This window comes from Cavia porcellus, unplaced genomic scaffold, assembly GCF_034190915.1.
Source record: "Cavia porcellus strain 051 isolate PalLab524CR breed Dunkin Hartley unplaced genomic scaffold, mCavPor4.1 scaffold_4, whole genome shotgun sequence".
Taxonomy (NCBI): domain Eukaryota; kingdom Metazoa; phylum Chordata; class Mammalia; order Rodentia; family Caviidae; genus Cavia; species Cavia porcellus.
Genome location: NW_026947487.1, coordinates 100847112 through 100864203, shown reverse-complemented (window position 1 = coordinate 100864203; position 17092 = coordinate 100847112). Strand labels below are relative to the sequence as shown.

The 17092-nt window shown below is 46.3% G+C and overlaps 1 long non-coding RNA gene across 1 annotated transcript; it reads left to right on the top strand.

Annotated features, from left to right (window-relative positions):
* Positions 1 to 6553: 6553 nt before the first annotated feature.
* On the top strand, positions 6554 to 15456 carry LOC134475775 (uncharacterized). Its single transcript, XR_010047013.1, has 2 exons — positions 6554 to 6827; positions 7176 to 15456. It is a non-coding gene; the product is annotated as an uncharacterized LOC134475775 (long non-coding RNA).
* The last annotated feature ends 1636 nt before the right edge of the window (positions 15457 to 17092 follow it).

The window sequence follows — 17092 nt, the reverse complement described above, 5'->3', positions numbered from 1 at the left end:
CGAATTTTAAGCATAATAGTAGTCTGGCATCACTCAGTCAGCAGGCACTGGGGATTATGGGTCCTCTGGGTTGAGGACACTCAGTGCCACAGGTTCTCTTGGTGGCAGGTCCTCAAATCATGGGCCTCCGAGTCCTTAAATTGAAATGTCCCCAAGATGACCATCCCAGAGCTGAGAGTGCCCAAGGCTACAGATCCTGGTTCTTGGGTGTCCCTTCTCTCTCCTGTCATCCTGGCCAGAGGATCTTCCAGTGGTTACGGATGGGCTTGTGGATGAAGCATTAGGGGGCAGTGAGGCTCTGTTAGAGTAGGGTGAGCTTTTCACGGAAACCAGATGTCCCAGCATAAATAGGGACACCGAGGCCAGTGAGAGGTGCTTGTGGGTGGCCCAAAGAGTGATGTGATCTGAAGCCCCACCCCAGAGAGGACACTGTCAGAACAAAAGAAAAAAAAGCCTATGCCACATGGCCTTGGGAGAGCCCAGGATCCTTCTGGGGAAGGGCATGTGACTTGAGCAGGAAGAAACAAACAGGCAGAAGGGCCCAGCTCAGTCCTGTCCACACCCCACCTTCCCTGGGAAGAAGACAGGGCCAGTCCTCCAGGCAGTGCCCCACAGAGCCTGGCTGTGCTGAACCCAAGGATGCTCATCTAACACAAAAAAGATCAGCCATCTCCACTTGGAGTCCTTTAGTCCTGGAGGAACTGTCACCAAGATTGCTGCCAGCAGTCTGCCTGGCTCCCCTCCTCCATAACCCAAAGGAGAGGTCTGCTTGATGACCCCGAGTTGTGGCCAGTCCAGACCTTTTGGACTCTGAGAGTGGCCTGGAAAGCAAGACAAATGGCCAAAGAGACAGTTTCCATCTGGCCCAGCCTCTCTGGGTCCAGCCCCTGCAGGGCGTTAGTGGGCAGTGACAGGCTGCTGTCTTTCTCCCATGTAATACGCCAGAGTTAATAAGGCCGAGATGTGCACATTACAGAACCTGGAACTTCGCAATCACTGGGGGCCTTGCAGGTATTAATTAAGGCTCAAAACCCCTGGAGCCTGGAGCTGATGCTCATTAACCTCATTCTGCAGAGACTACGACTCTGCTTCCCTGCCAGATCCTGTCTGTGGACACAGAAATGGCTCCACGCCAGGAGCCCCACTGGCAGAGTTCTTCCCCTAGGCTGTGGGGAGTCAGACATGGGGGGAGGCTGGGGGACTCCTGATGCTGTGACACTTGTGACAAGTCTAGCCCCGACCTGGTTCACTGTTTCTATTAGCGTGACTGACATAGAAAGGATTCTCCCTTTGGCTTTTAAAAAACACAGCTTTATCAGCGTGCAAGTCACATACCATACACTTCAATGTTGAAAGTGTTCAATTCAGTGGCTTTTAGTGTAGTCACACGATCAATTTTAGAACATTTTCATTACCCCGGAAAGAAACTTTATACCCCTTGGCCATTTTCCTGGCATCCTCCCCAGCCCCGGGCAACCACTAATCTACTTTCTGTCTCTGGAGATTTGCCTATCGTGAGTTGTTTTCATTTCTCTTTCTTGTAGCAAGTACGCATAATCTAAAACCTAGCATTTTCCCCATTTTAAGTGTACCACGCAGTGTAGAGTAATCCTCCATGTGCAGTCTTCACTATCACACATTTCTAGAACTTTCCTGTTGTCCCAAACTGAAACTCCAGCTCCTCATCTTCTTTCAGCTCCCTGTAACCACCATCCCACTTTCTGCCTCTGTGAATCTGACTGGATCGCATAGGGATGGAATTATGCAATATTTATCTTTTTATGTTTTACTTGGCATCATGTTCTCAAGGTTTGTTTTTGCTTGTTTTTAAGTTATGACGTATTTCAACTCAAAGGACAGAAAACCATGTGAAATGGACTTCCTCGATTTAACTCGTATGTCTCAGGTGTTAACAGTTCACACTATTTCTGTGAGTGTCCTCTACAGAGCTAGTTCAGTTGCTGTGTATTTTTCTTGTTCATGCTTTTAAAACACTTCTTATTCATAACAATATATGGTACTGTACATTATAGTGCTATATATACTTGGATGTATATCCAAGTTTATATCCATTACAATATACAGTACTATTTTGTGTTTTTAAAACATACGTAGGTGTTGTCATATCTTTTCATCTAGTCACTTGTTTGCCATTCCACATTGTGTTTTTGCCATGTGTCTACAACATGTACAGCTCTGGTTTGCTCATTTTTCCCACAGTACAATGTTCCCGTGCGTTTGTAACTGACCCTGAGTTTATCCTGGGATTTCCCACTTCTGAATTTTCTCACCAGAGAAACCAAGGCCACTCTCATCTGAGCTGAGCAGAAACAAACACCCTCCTGTGCAGAGGAAGAGCCACCTCACAAGAATGCCAAACACATAGTTCATACTCTGTGATCAGAGCTGTGACCTGGACACCAGGACACGTCCCTGTTCACCTGGCACCTTACTGAGGAAGCAGCTCCTTCTTGGCTGTTTCACCAGGGCCGCCTTTCTCAGGTTGCCCAAAGGCTGACAAAGCTAAGAATTCCTCACTCCATGGAAATGAGGCCTTCCACAGGCCCAGGGCTGGGCGCTGGCCACTCTTTCAGCTGGTTGTTCCATGTGGCTCAGGAAGCCATCTGCACAACCTGAGTTGCAGGGAAGATTAAACAGACATGGAGCCTGACGACTGCACCCCTTAAGTGCTCGCTGCATAAGCAAATGAGTAAACGTTTAAGAAAAGACTTGAAGGCCCTGGTACAGTGCTTGACAAATTGTTGGGGCTTAGAAAGAGTGACTGTGATTAATAGGCGTGTTTTTCAAAGTCTTTGTTGACATTTTATGTACACATAATAAAATCCATCTTTTGTGGTGTATAATTATAGGGGTTTGATTAATGCATGCAGCCATGAAATCACTAGCACAGCCAAGACAGAAAATATTTCCATCATCTCAAAGTGTTCCTTCATGCCCCTTTCAGTCAGTGCCTTCCCCATCACCATCTCTAGGCTTGGTGACCACCAATTTGTGGTCTGTCCTCCAATTTTGCTTTCTCCAAAGTGTAAGTAGAATCATAAGTATGGTGACTGAGTTTGGCTTCTTTGACGTGGAATAACACATCTGAGATTCACCTTTGTTGTTACCCACATCACTTGTTCAATCCTTTTTATTTCCAAGTAGTGTTCCTCTCCATAGATGTACCACAGCTCGTTAATACATTCACTGACTAAAGGACATATGGGTTATTTCCAGTTTGGAGCAAATATGAATGAAGCTGCCATAAAAGGCTGCTGACAGGTTTTAGTATGAACCTAGATTTCCATCTTTCTTGGCCAAATATAGGAATGAGATATTGGGACATTGTTAACTTTATAAGATGACGTCAAAATGTTTTCCAAAGTGGCTGTGCTGTTTTGTATTCCCTCCATCCTTGGCTGAGAGTTTCCATTGCTTCACGTTCTGATCAGCACTTGGTACTGTCAATGTTTTCTTTTAACCGTTTGTACTTTCTGAGTGACTAGCAATGATGAATTGACTTTTTAAAAAATATTTTTTAAAATTTTATTTAAAGAAAGACTAAACAAAACAGAAAATGAGTAGAAATAATATATACGTTCAGAGAAAAACTGAACACTAAGAAATCACTAGTTGATGTTTACATACTGTCCTTTTACAAATAGTTGTTCAAGATGCAAAAGGATGGATTGATTTTTGTTGTAGAATGAGGCCTGACAATTTCATAGGTAAAAAGAAAGAAATTAATAATATTGAAATATACAAATTTTGGGCTTAATTTATCCACTTATATTCTTTTCTATTAGATATACGATTCAAGTTAGTGGATATAGTCTGGTCCCACCTTTCCCTTCCGAAACATTTTACAACCCTTGTGTACCGTTAGGTTTGATCATAGTCTTCTGACATGCTAATAATGATGAGGCCCTAAGGGTGCAAGTAATGTGTTTTTTGTTGTTGCTGTTTTTAAGAGCAGAATATATTTACTGGGGGAATATATTCTGTCCAAGAGAGAGACAGAAGGGGTCCTGAGCAAGTTGTCGAGGACCCTGTCTTTTCAAGGGATTATTATTATTTTTTTTTTTGGTAAGAAATCCACAGTTGTTACTGTATTACATATTGTTATCCTCTAAATAGTTACCCACCGGCCCCAGGCCTGTGAAGCTGATCAAATAACATAAATGTCAAGTTGCTTCTCTACTTCAGTTATCATCATCTCAGCCTATGTTGTATCCGGTTGCTCACAGGTCGGGGGGTGCAGGGGTGGTGGGGCTTCCTTGCCATTTCTCCCTGACCAACAGGGCCTCTGCTGGGGGCTGGGTTGCTTCCTTGCTGTTTCTCCCCGGTGGCCGTCAGGGCCTCCCCTAGTACATGGGAAGTGGAGGCCGCAGTGAATTGATGTTTCATCAACAGGTGATCCTGGTATGTAGTGTGTAACTGGCCTGGGCTCTAGGTCAGACACCAGTCCCTTGGGATGCTGGGAGTACCCAGGCTACCCAGAGGCTTAAGAGGGAGCAGGTGGCTGGCTCAGGACTGTTTTGTGACTCCATTTGGCTTGAAATGAGTGGTGCCTGCACCATGCTTAGTCCTCTACCTGTGATGGATGGGCTGGATGGGGGGTGACTAGGTGAGGTTGTGACTATTGTTACTGAGAAAACACTCAGGCATTCACAGTGGCCTCTCAGGGTAGAGATTCATCATGGGACTGAGAGTGGGAGTAAATGACAGGGTGGAGTTGCTCATAGGAAAGGCCCATGTCAGGTACCCACAATTGCTTCCCACAAGCTCCATGCAAAACCTGCTTTAAAAAAGATGCTTGGGTGTGGTGGTGCATGCCTATAATCCCAGCACTTGGGAGACTGAGGCAGGAGGATCATTGAGAGTTTGAGACCAGTGTGGGCTACAAAGTGAGTTCAAGTCCAGCTTGAACTTCATAGCAAGACCCTGGAGCGAACGAGAGAGAGAGAGAGAGAGAGAGAGAGAGAGAGAGAGAGAGAGAGAGAGAGAGAGATGCTACCCCCATTTAGCACATGTGGCTCCTCAGTAGAGAGGCATCTGCCTCTGCCCCAAAATGGCCTCTCTAATGACACCTCATTAGGTCTTTTTACCTGCAGTCAAGAGTCCTAGAGGAAGTGGTACAGAGTAGATCCTCAGATTTCACCCCACCATCTGGGAAAGCCCAGACTTGTCTCTTCCTCTTCCTGTCTCTGCATTAACCATAGTTTCAACTGGCACCCCAATGAAGCCCCAGCCTGACCCAGGTTTGACACTGCAAATGTCATTAGAACGACATTAGGATGCCCAAAGTCAGTGGCTCATCCAACGTGCTCATTTCTCCCCACCCCAAAATATTAGAGCCTCAGGATACCCTCCTTCCCAGGTGCCTGGTAGAGGCCTGGGGGATGAGAGCCCATCTATCTGGCTGTTTGCTCCCCTTATTGCTCATTTAGCAAGCATCCCAGGAAATCTCAGGCTGAGGATGAAGGATATAGAAAGAAGTCAAAAGGAACTTTGCGTGGGTGACTTTTGTCTTGGAGTAGCGCCAGCCACCTGGGGAAGCTTTTGGGGCACAAATATGGCACCAAGGTCACTGCCTTCCTGCCTGGAGCACTCTGTACCCAGCTTTTTCACATTCTTCTGCTCACTTGTGGCAGGGTGACTACCACCAAAGAGAGATCACTTTGGAGGACTGCAGGACATTTAAGGGCCACCCCTCTGATTCCACATGAGTTGTTAGCAGAATTCATGCCGTAGGTCCAGAGATGTCCAGTCTGTACCATTTGGCCTACACCCAAACACCTCCTTCCCAGGGAGCCTCAGGCTGGTGTCACCATCCGTGCTTGGCTCTGGTCTTTACTATCAAGACCCAGGGGAGTGCCTAGGCTGAGACTGACAGCTCAGCCCACATCCCTGTGCTAGGAACTGCCTGGTTCCTCACAAGCTTATCTGCTGCACTGGGTCAGAGTCCAGGCCCTGCCCATCCTGGCTTTGAACTTCTCACCCTGGTGGCCTGTGTGGAATTCCTGTGTCTGGAGGCTGTTCCTCTGCCTTGCAGCTGCCATCCCCTGCAGCAAATCAGGCATCGTTCTCCCAGCAGGCCTCCTTGGTCTGATGGGCAAGGGCAAGGGGGCCCTGCTGGTGACGCCACAGAACATGGGCCAGGCCAAGGGTGGCAGTAACTAAGGTAGCATCCCTGGGCACTCCTAAGAAGAGCAGTCTAGAACGCCAAAGCACGGAGGTCCCCGGGGCCCTTGAACTTCAGGCAGACAAGCTCAGCCATTTCTAGCAGGGCCTTGGGGCTTATCTTTCCTCTCAGTGCCTCTGTTTCATCCTGTATCAAAGGAGGGGTTAAGTGGATGCCTCTAGGTGCCCTTTTAACACTTAACCCTGATACCAAAACCGCAGGTGGTTCCAAAAATCTGATTTAGACAACAAGTCAGAGGCTCTGGACTTAGACCTCAGGTGGAGAGTCATTCACTGTAAACATAACTGAGCTGATAAATAGCTACCTCAGCCACAGAAACAGAAGAAATCTACTTCAGTGAAACCTGGTTCCAAAGACCTGGGCAGAAGACTTGATCCTCTTGACCCAGACTGAGGAGGACGAATATAAACACAGATTCCCAGGCCCCTGTGATCATGGCCCAGTATGAGCTTAGCAGCGCCAAGTGCTTCCTGTGTTACCCAGTCCTGAACTTGGAACCCTGGATTTTGGGCCTTTTCTCCACACATCCTGCATGCTCTTCTGTCCCCTCCAGCAGATCCAGCTGCCCCTGCCTTCTTCTCCTCCTGGTTCTGCACCCTGGTCCCTGCACAGTATTTTTAAGGTAAATTTTGAATGAGGTGAATATCATTCTAAGGTCATCTGCGGGTGGAGCCTTCAGTACATAAATCTAAGTGACAGAAACCTGCCTGATCTGTGCTGTACTCATTGGTAAAAGCACAGAAACGTCACATGGTACAGGGTTCAGTGATCACAGCTGAGACCTAGTTCCTCTTGGCAGAGCTCAAGTTAAAACCTTCAGCCGCCTCACCAGGCTCTAACTTCCCCTTCCTTCCCCTCCTAACCCTGAGGTTTTCTTTCTAGAAGTTCAAAGTTGTGGTTGCAGGGAGTCCTTCACTGCCTAAGGAATTTGGGGCAAGAAGGGATCACAGTGTCCTTGTTTCTTTCACAGATGACTAAGCCTCTGGGAGCCAGCCCAGGCTGAGTTGGTAGCTTCCTGCTAGTCCCAGGAGGGCACCTGTGGTCCCCACCTTCACCTCAGTGAATGACAGCTGCTCAGGCAACAGGCGATGAGCAGGTGGGTGGGGAGATTGTTGCCGTGGTTCAACTGCCTCTTCCAGGTGATTGTTTCAGGTTTTGCTCCTGTGACTAAACGCCATCTGTACATCTGTCCAACCTGCTGTTTATCTGACCAACCTGCAGCTCCATCTGTTGATCATTTATGCACTCAGTGTTTGGTGGGGATCAGCAAGGACAGCTTTCAGTAAACGCCAGAAAGAAAGAAGCTGGTGGCCTTGCACCGCGCTGACCCATCCCCCACGCTCCTTCACCCCTCATCCTCCTTCCCTGAGCTCCCACCACCACTGCCCCATTCAGATCCTCCCACATCTCTTCCTAATGACCTCCTTGCCCATATTCTCTGCATGCTCTAACCCGTCCCCCATATTGACTACAGGGGATCTTTGTACAACTCAAATCCCACCTGATCATTCCCTTGTGGAGGAAATATTGTGCCCTTCATACTGCACAGTGTTGAAATCTCTTGGCGGAACCAGGAGGGTTTCACAACTGAACCCAACCTGCCTGAGTCACCTCTGGTTCTGATAAAGCACTGATTAATGTTGATGAATGAATGAACGAATAGCAGAGCACAAACTCTAGCAGGGCTCACACCCTAAACATTATATTAGCACCTATCATCAGGGATCCTGATCCACAAGTAGAGCCAGCCAGAAAGACCAGACCCCAGTAGTGGTCATAGGGACACAAACATACTGTTCCCTTGTTCTGGATACAGTCCCATCACTGTTTCCATTCCCAGGAAATAAGCCTGCATAGGATCCTTCCTCCTAGAAAGGTGCTCAGAGCTCCAGAGCCTTTGGTTCTGTGTCTTCTTCTTGGCAAGTCTGATTAGTGGCTATGTCTCCGGAACAGAGAACGTCTGGCCAAAGAACATGGCTGTTCCTACAATGCTTGAGGCCCTGGTACCACCTCACAGTCTTCACTCATGTACACAAAAAGTAGTTTCCATGGTATCTGAGCTGTAACTAATGGAACTGTGGTCTCTTCAGGACCACCGGGATTTTTTTCCAGTGCTGAGTTAGAGGTCCCCTCAGCTCAGTACCTCCTCCGGTCCTGCTCAGCCCAGCCCTTGGGGGTGTTCCTGGTGCCTGAGAGAATGCAGCTATCTTCAGGGAGAATTTACAGGCACCCTTGCCTCTGAGTTCTGGTCTCAGGGACTGTAGGTCTGAGGACTTCAGTAGTCACCAGCTGGAAAAGTCCAATGAAGACTCAATTTTAAAGTCTCCCCTCCAGGCAATTTGTAGCCAGACAAAACAGGATGTAGGGGCTGAACACACTGCTGACAGAATGTAAAATGGGAATACAACTTCGGAAAAATGGTTTGGCAATTTCTTAAAAAGTTGAATGTGTATCTATCCTAGGACACAGGCATTCCATTCCTAGGTATTTACTCAAGAATCAAAAGCTCATATTCACACAGACATTTGCACCTGAACATTCAGAGCCTGGAACTGAAAACAATCCAAATGTCCCTCAACTGGTAGAAGGAGAAATGAATTCAATGAATTTACAATGAAATAGTACTTAGCAATGAGGAGGAATTAACTATTTGCATACACAACAACATGGATGAATTTCAAAATAATTATGCAGAATGAGAAAAGAACAAACAAAAATGGTATGTATTGGATGATCCTATTTATTTAAAATTCAGAAAATGCAAACTCATCTATCGTGACAGAGAATAGGGTGGTTGCCTGGAGACAGGGGACAAGAGAGAAAGGGACAGGAGGAAACTTTTGGGGGTGATGAATAGATTCATTGCCTTGATGGTGATGTTTTCACAGGTGCATATGTAAGTTAAAATTCATCAGATTGAACATTTTATGTATGTGTAATATATATTAGTAAGTATATTATAGCTTAGTAAAGCTATTTTTTAAAAAAGAGGCGCTAGGTATGGTGGTGTGCCCCTATAATCCCAGTACTTAAGAGGTTTGCTGTGGGTTCAAGGCCAGCCTGGGATACATAGTGAGTTCAAGACCAGTATGAACTATGTAGTAAGACCCTGTCTCCAGAAACTAAAAATTAAAATTAAAAGGACAAGGTAGAGTCTCCTTGCACTCCCTCCAGGATACACAACTGCTCAGTACAGTCTTCAAGGCCTTAAGCCACCAGGCTATCCTCTTTGTCTTCTCTGGTTTGCTTTCCTGGAAGTCTGTTTATGAGGTGTGGCTCTTTAAATTGTGTCACAACAACTGGCAGGGCTCATGCTTCATCCACTTGGAGAACTTCTGCTGCTTTGTTGATGTCCTGCTTGGTGGCGCGCTTTCCAGGAAAGCCTTCCGGGTCCTGGCAGATCACTGGTAGTTTCTTCCTTGGTGGCCCACAGTCCAGTGGCACAGATGACTGTTATAACCATCTGCTCCAGCAGACTGTGGACTCACTGATGCCAACAACAGTGCATGAGCCACCTTGCCATGATTGTGCTACAAGGGCATCCAGAAGGCTTTACTCAGTCGATTCTATGTTCAAGAAGGAAGGTCAACATGAGATACAGTGCAAGAGGTCTGAGGAGCAGACAGGACTGGAAAGATCCAGGAAGGATAGAAGGCCTGTTTCCAGAGAGAGCCAGACTGCTTTCCTGGGAAAGGGAAAAATCACACTAGTTACTAATGGGATTTTAGCCAGTGGTGGGCATATGGGAGCTGGGCGTTTTCTTCCTCCCTGTACAGGAGAGCCCTTGGGGAATCCACAGAGAAGCCCTTTCCTCAACCAAAGAGAAGGTCTGGCTTTACATCCCCCCTCCCAGGAAGAGGAGAAGACTGAGGCTTCCTTTTAAGACATATGGGGAGGTGCCAGAGTCTATTGCTTGTCTTCATCCTGCACTCTGGCATGTGTGGCATGGGCTGAAGGCACCACAATGATTCCTAGACACAGAGACAAATACCACTGGAGGCCACATGAGCTCCTGAAGGTTTTAGTGATTTCCAAGCCAGTCCTGGCCTCCTTATGTTTCAGGGGTCCTGGGAAGTTCTCTGGCCTGATGAGTGGCCAGATGCAGCCCCTTTCCCACCCAGCCCATACCGTGGCCTTCCCATTCACCAACAGCCCTAGGTAAGCTGGTTGGTTTTTTGAAGTCAGGCCCTGCGGTCAGTGAGAACTTCCATTCACCTAGATCAATCAGAGAACAGTGCAGAGGCCAAGTACAGGAAGTCTAGGGAGAAATCTGGCTCTGAGGATCAAATCTGGGAGGCTAAATATCTAGAAATAATGCTCCCCAAGATTCCATGTTGGTGACTAGTGATACATGCGTGTACAGGGGCCCAAAGTTCCTGCACTATTAGCTGTCCTTTGGGGGGAGGGGCAGCCAGAACCAGAGGCACTTGGGGGAGAAGGAAATGAGGCAGAAATGCTGTCCAATAATGAACAAACTATGTCCTGATGCCACAGGCAGATGGTCATTTATGCAACACTCTTTTAAAGCCAGAGTGACATCCATGGGACAATGGACCTTGTTTACCCTTGAACAGAACCAGCCCTGAGCTATGCTGTCTTGGATGGGATCCTAACTGGCTAAGTAACTGGTTTTGCACCAATGACTTCCTTCAAAGCCAGCCTCTCTTATGGCACCTTCCTTGGAGATGGTCCTTCTAATGTCATGTTTCTTTAAAGTTTTTCAAGATGCCACCCCAAGGTGAAGTCCTAGAAACTCCTTCTTAAGCTCACAGACCTTGGCTTAGGAAAGTCACTGAGACTCAGCATGTGAGCATATTCCTAGAAGAGGGTCTGTATGCAGTGCTTTTCTGTCATGGCACAGGTATGTTTAGGGCACCTGTGACACGGGGCTCTGTCCTGGCTGCCTTGGGAAAGACAGATGACTGCCCTACTCACCACTCACTGACCACAGAGCCAGGTCCAGGAAGAGGCTCTAAGGATGTGCAGTGAAGGACTCAGGCCTGCTCTCAAGGAGTCCACAGCCTACTAGGGGCCCTGAGAAGCAAACACAAGCAGCATACTCTTTTGAGCTTCTCAAAGAATGTTCCAAAACAGAGATACTGAGAGAAAGCAGCAATACCACTGTTTTGTGTTTGTTACTAGCAAACCAAAATTTTTATGTTTTTAAAGTAATTTTTAGTTCATATCAAAATGAAGGAAAAGTACAGAGATTTATGTTATATCCTCTTCCCTGTAACACACACAGCCTTCTCCACTGTCAACGTCGCGAAGGTGGTACATTTGTCGCAATCAATTTGCCGTAACATTTATCACCCAAAGTCCATAGTTCACATTAGGATTCACTCTTGGGGCTAGACATTCTGTGAGTTTGAGGAACAGTACTGGTTTTATCTCATTTAGGTGGGAGTCTTTGGCAGAATTCGATGAGCTGGTCTTTCTGTTGGGAGGATTGAGGGTCACGGCAGATTGTGGAGAAGAGCCACCAGAACTGTCTCTTGAGTAATAAACAGATGTCCACATGGCAGATAAGGGGGAAAAGGGCAGTCCAGGCCAAAGAAACAACTGAGCAAATATCAGAAAACATCTTTGAGGTAAGATAAGACAGGCTTCCAATGCAGTGCAGTCTTAGCTTTGGGAGTTAAATTGCTGTGGAATTTCTAGAGAAATTCCAAATTTTAGAACATGATGCAGTGATATTTGCCTGTTGATGCCAGAATGTGAGTCTGAGTCTGGGGCTTGCCTAGTTCTCCTCGCTTTGTCTCTGCAGGGAATAACGTTGGGACAAGTCATGCTAAAAGCCCTCAGTAATGTTTTCCTGTGAAGACACACCAATTCCCCACTGGATAATTAGGCTGCAGTGGGATCCTCTGAGAATGGTTGCATTCTCTACAGGCTGGAACTGCAGCCGCCCAGGGACTGGTCCTCTTTAACTGATGCATTTGACCTCCCCTCCTCCTCTCCCTCTTCCTCCTCCTCCCCTTCATCTGCCTCCTCTGCCTTCTCCTTCTCCTTCTCCTTCTCTTCTCTTAAAGTCCTGGAACCTGAACTTACTGAGCACTGAGCCACATCCCTAGCCTATTTATTTATTTATTTTTTAACTTTTAGACAGGCTCCGTCTTGCAAAATTGCTAAGGCTGGACTTTTTTTTTTCCTTAACATGGATGAGCTTGCTTAAAAAGCTGTTTTATTCATCTATGCAGATAAAGTATCAAAAGATGCTGTAATTGATTAGAAAATAACTTCATTCTATAGTAAGTTAGCATCAGAGGACTTTCATTCTTTCAGACCTGGGCTGATTGATAGTGAGTGCAATGGTCTGCCACCTTCTCCCCATTCCCTTCCACTCTGGATCCTGAAAAGGTCTCTCTGGCTTTGACTCTGCCTTGTAGACTGGGAGAACACTGGTAGAACATACCCAGCCTGTCTGGTCAGAACTCGCCCTCCAGGGAACTGCTGTAAGGACTGTGAGGACAGAAACGACTGAGATTAGGCTCAGGAAAAGGCACAAAGTTCCCTAATTACCTCTAAATGGGGCTGAGGGTATAGAAGATGATGGTGCCATCTGACCCTGAATTTTGGGACCTCTCACTAGGAAGAGAATGGCATTCACAGAAAGAAATGTCCATGACCTTGGAAACTCATTAAAACCAACTGGCATCAGGTGGAACTACGGTGTCCCCAGCAGGAGGTAGGTGGCCAGGTGGAGGGTTGCAATGGAGGAGGATAACAGAGGGCTCAGAACTAATTCTAGTCCCTCAGAGGCCAACCTGGCTTCCTGATATAGAAAGCCAACTTCTCTGGGAAGCATCGCTCATAATTGTCTTCTAGATCCAAGGTGGCTGATGTTTCCCAGAAGCTCAGCTCATAGGCCAGGCTCCCCCCAAGCAATATGCTGTCAACCCTGCCTTATGGGGCTGGAGGCAGCGCTTCTTGGGATTCTGTGAAGATCATGGGTGTCCTCCAGGGTACCTTTTTGCTCCCAACACTAAAGCCAGTGTTTGGTCACCTGTCATTGGCACCTTGCACCGATTGGTTGTACTACTGAACCCTATTTCTAGGGTCAAACATTTTGCTGGTAGCTCAGAAATCAAAGGATGACAAAGAACTCTGGCTACTGACCCGGTAGCCCAGCCGATGCCATAACTGGACTTTGGGCCTCAGATCAGATGACTGAGTTCTTTCTTTGTCCCAAGGATTCAACACAACCAAGTAGTAAGGAGGAAGGGAGTTAAGAGCCAGGCACCGTGCTAGCTCTTTTAGCTTCATTTTCTCTTTTAATCTTCTCAAATACCCTATGGGGTAGGTGAGCCTGAGATTCAAAGAGGAAGTGATTTTTTTTTTTTCAGGATTACACAGCATAAGATCCACCAATTTCTGTTTTAGGGAATATAGTTGCTGAAGAAAACAAAAAATGCTGGGTGAAACAAAAAGAATCTTAAAAGGATCAATGACGAGACTAAAAAGAATAAAGTCAAAATCTAGGGGGAGGCGAGAACCTAGATAAAGAGCATTGGAAGCATTCTGACCCTGAACGTCTTTGATGATTAAATACATGAGAAACTCAGCAGTTTTTTTCTTCTTTTGTGGTGTGGGTGAATCAAACTCAGGGCCTCATGTGAACTGGGCAATTGCTCTACCACCGAGCTATGTCCTCTGCTCTTTATAATTTATTTTGAGACAAGGTCTCACTGTGTTAGCCAAGCTGACCTCAAACTTGTGAGCCTGTCACCTCAGCCTCCCTAGTAGCTGGATTACAGGTGCTCACCCCCTTGCAAGGAACTCTGTTTTAATATTATGTGGCGCAGTGTAGACAAATGTCAAGCTCAGATCTGTCCCCAGTGGGGAATCAATCAGGAGGCTCCTCTAGATTGATACATCACTTCAAACACCCTCCCTATGGTGGGAATGTAAAAGCTAGGGGGAAAGTGATGCTTCTGAGTTCAAATCACCAGCCAGATTTCATGTGGATTAGCAGCCCAAGATTATATCATGTGGATGGTCTGAAAAATCTCCAGTCACAAATTTGAACTACTTCAGGACTGTTAATGTCCCCGGGCTGCTGGGGAAATTACCCATAAATTCTCTCTGGGGGAAGCTTTCTTTATTTTATACCTTGATAAATTGCCACCAATAAGTTGTCAAGTGTATTGAACAGTACAGAAGCTCTAGATAGCCAAGCAAGGAAAAACAGGGAATTCAAGCCAGCAGAGATAACTGATGGCAGATAAGAACATATAGCAACCATAGGTCAGGGCACCGTGAAACACTGATTACAGAAATAACCATACTTACTCTGTGTAATGAAATAAAAGATAAGCTTGGGAATATCTGCAGAAAACAGAAGTCTATAAAGAGGGACCTCACAAACTTGAGAAGGAAACAGAACTTCCGGAAATTAAAAATACCAAGCCTGAAATGTTTGAATGCAGTGAAAGATTAGATTTAGCTTAAAAGACAGTTTGTTAGCTGGCAGGCAGATTAGAAGAAAAATCAATGGAACAAAGCACAGAGAGACAAAAGATAGAAAATATGAAAGAAAAGTTAAGAGACATGGAAAAGGCTAGCCTATAAGTCATAGATGCTCTAGAAGAGGCGAGAGACAGGAGAGAGGCAAGGTGTTGGCTGAAATTTTTCCAGAGTTGATAGCAACCACCATTCACACGTGTTAAGAATCCCAAGGAATCCCAAGCAGAATTTTAAAAAAGAAGGAAAAGTAAAGGAAGAAATATATGTGGTAAATTTCAGAGAGAGAGAGAGAGAGAGAGAGAGAGAGAGAACCAGAAGCTAAGTCAAAACCCTTAGACTAACACTAATTTGTCAATGGTAACAACAGAAGAGGGAAGATGACCTGACAACTCAGACTTCTTCACCTAGTGAAATTATCTTCCATGAAAAAGCACCAAACACACTTCCAGACAACAAAAACAGAGAATGTGGAGGCTAGTAACTCTCTTAACGATTGTCATGGTTTATGTCTGTGTCTCCCAGGTCTCATGAGTTTGCATTGTGTATTTGTGATCGATTCACTGTCTAGTGCTTGGATTGATGGTGTCAGTGCTCCTCCCACATAGGGGTGGAGCCAGGATATGATGTAATGGCAGGAAGAAGGCGTGTCTTGCTCTTTGCTGGTTCCAGCTTGCTGTTTGCAGCCGCCAAGAACGGTGGCCCAGCCATACCTGCCTGCCTTGGAGCCAACTGAGTGTGGACTGAAACCTCCAAAACCTGTAAGAAATAAACCTTTCCTTTCCCAACTTGGGCTTCAGGTATTTTGTCTCAGCGATGAGCATAAAGTAACTAAAACAACGATGATGTGGAGGATGTATACTTGGCACCACAAAAGTGACCCCAGATAGAAGATGAGAGCTGCAAAAAGATGGGGAGAGCCGAGGGAGGCATAAACACATGAATGAGGCTCCATGAACACTGGCTTTACAGCCTTGGGCTGTTAAAGAGGAAGGTAAATTAATTAACTTAATTGCAGATGTTGATACAGTAATTTCTGGGACAACTGTTCTAAAGAAAAGGAAGAGAAACTGTATAAGTAGAGGAGAAAAAGTAATCCTACAATAATTTTTAGAAATCAAAAAAAGTTGAGAAAAATAGAAAACACGAAGTGAGATAGTGGGTTCCAGTTCACACTCTGTGTGTGTGTGTGTGTGTGTATCTGTATCTGTGTGTGTGTGATGGAGCTAGGGCTTGCTGCCTGTTGCACATACTTTGGAAAGCTGTGCCCACTCGCAAGAACCCCATCCATCTCCTGACACAGACCTTTGTCTACTGCACCGGTCTGAGCACCACCAGGCTTCACATCTGTCTTCCCAGACCTTCCTCAATGCTGGGCTTCCCTGGGTGATCCATTAAGATCCATGTGTGGCCTTCTTAGGTATCACTACTTCTGTCCTAGTCACCTGGGCGCTGCCAAGCCCGTCATATGGGTTGATATGTTAGCCCTTTCCTCAGCCTGTGCATGTGCTCAGAACATTTAAACTAGACCTCTTCCTGAGGCCACTTGACTCTGCTGATCCATTCTTTAAGGCTGCCAACACAGTGCTGCTCTTGGGCTCAGAACTTACCCATCACTTCAAAAAACCTACAGAGGGCTGGGGATGTAACAGTGTGCACAAGGTCATGAGTTCAATCTCTGGTACAAACAAAAAAGCCTACAGACCCTCAATACCAAATAATAGCAAATGTAGGCCCATATTGTGCATATCCCAAGCAATACGTCCACCTTCTCCTCCTTGGAAGCCTACAGGTTAGTTCTCTAATAGTGAGGGACCTGGGGCTTTGAGAAGTTAACTAATTTGCCCAAGTTTTCCCAGCAGTGAAGCAAGAAAGCTAAGTCTACTTGTCTGACTCAGAGGTCAGGTCCATGAAGTGTTAGGGTGGATTTCAAAGATATTTATAAGTTGGTCCCAGGCTCCTGTGAGAGACTCATATCCCCTGTATTCATGTGCACACAGGCAGTGCTGGCCCTTCACTGTCCCCTGAGCATCCTGACACCCCACCTTGCTCACACCTCTTTTTAATTCCTATCCTTCTGTAAATCTCCTTTTAAATGCCTCCTGCCCGGGAAAGATTGCCTTCCTTTGATGATAGTCAGAAATTGCATTGTGCTCAACTGAGAATTGAGACTGTGCCTTGTTCATCCTGCAGACCAGCAGTGTGGCGTTTGTGTTTTCAGAATCTTAAGTCCAGTTCAAGCAGATGGGTAGAGGCTTCATACAGCAGATCGTTTTCCAAGCAGACCAGCTTGGAGGATGGGACACATCCTCCTGGAGCATGGCACGTGGGCACACGAGCCATGGGGTGTAATTATCCCAGCCGCAGGCCCACCTTGTTTATGAAGCAATGGCTACATCTCCAGGGGCAGGGCGCTCAGGGTAT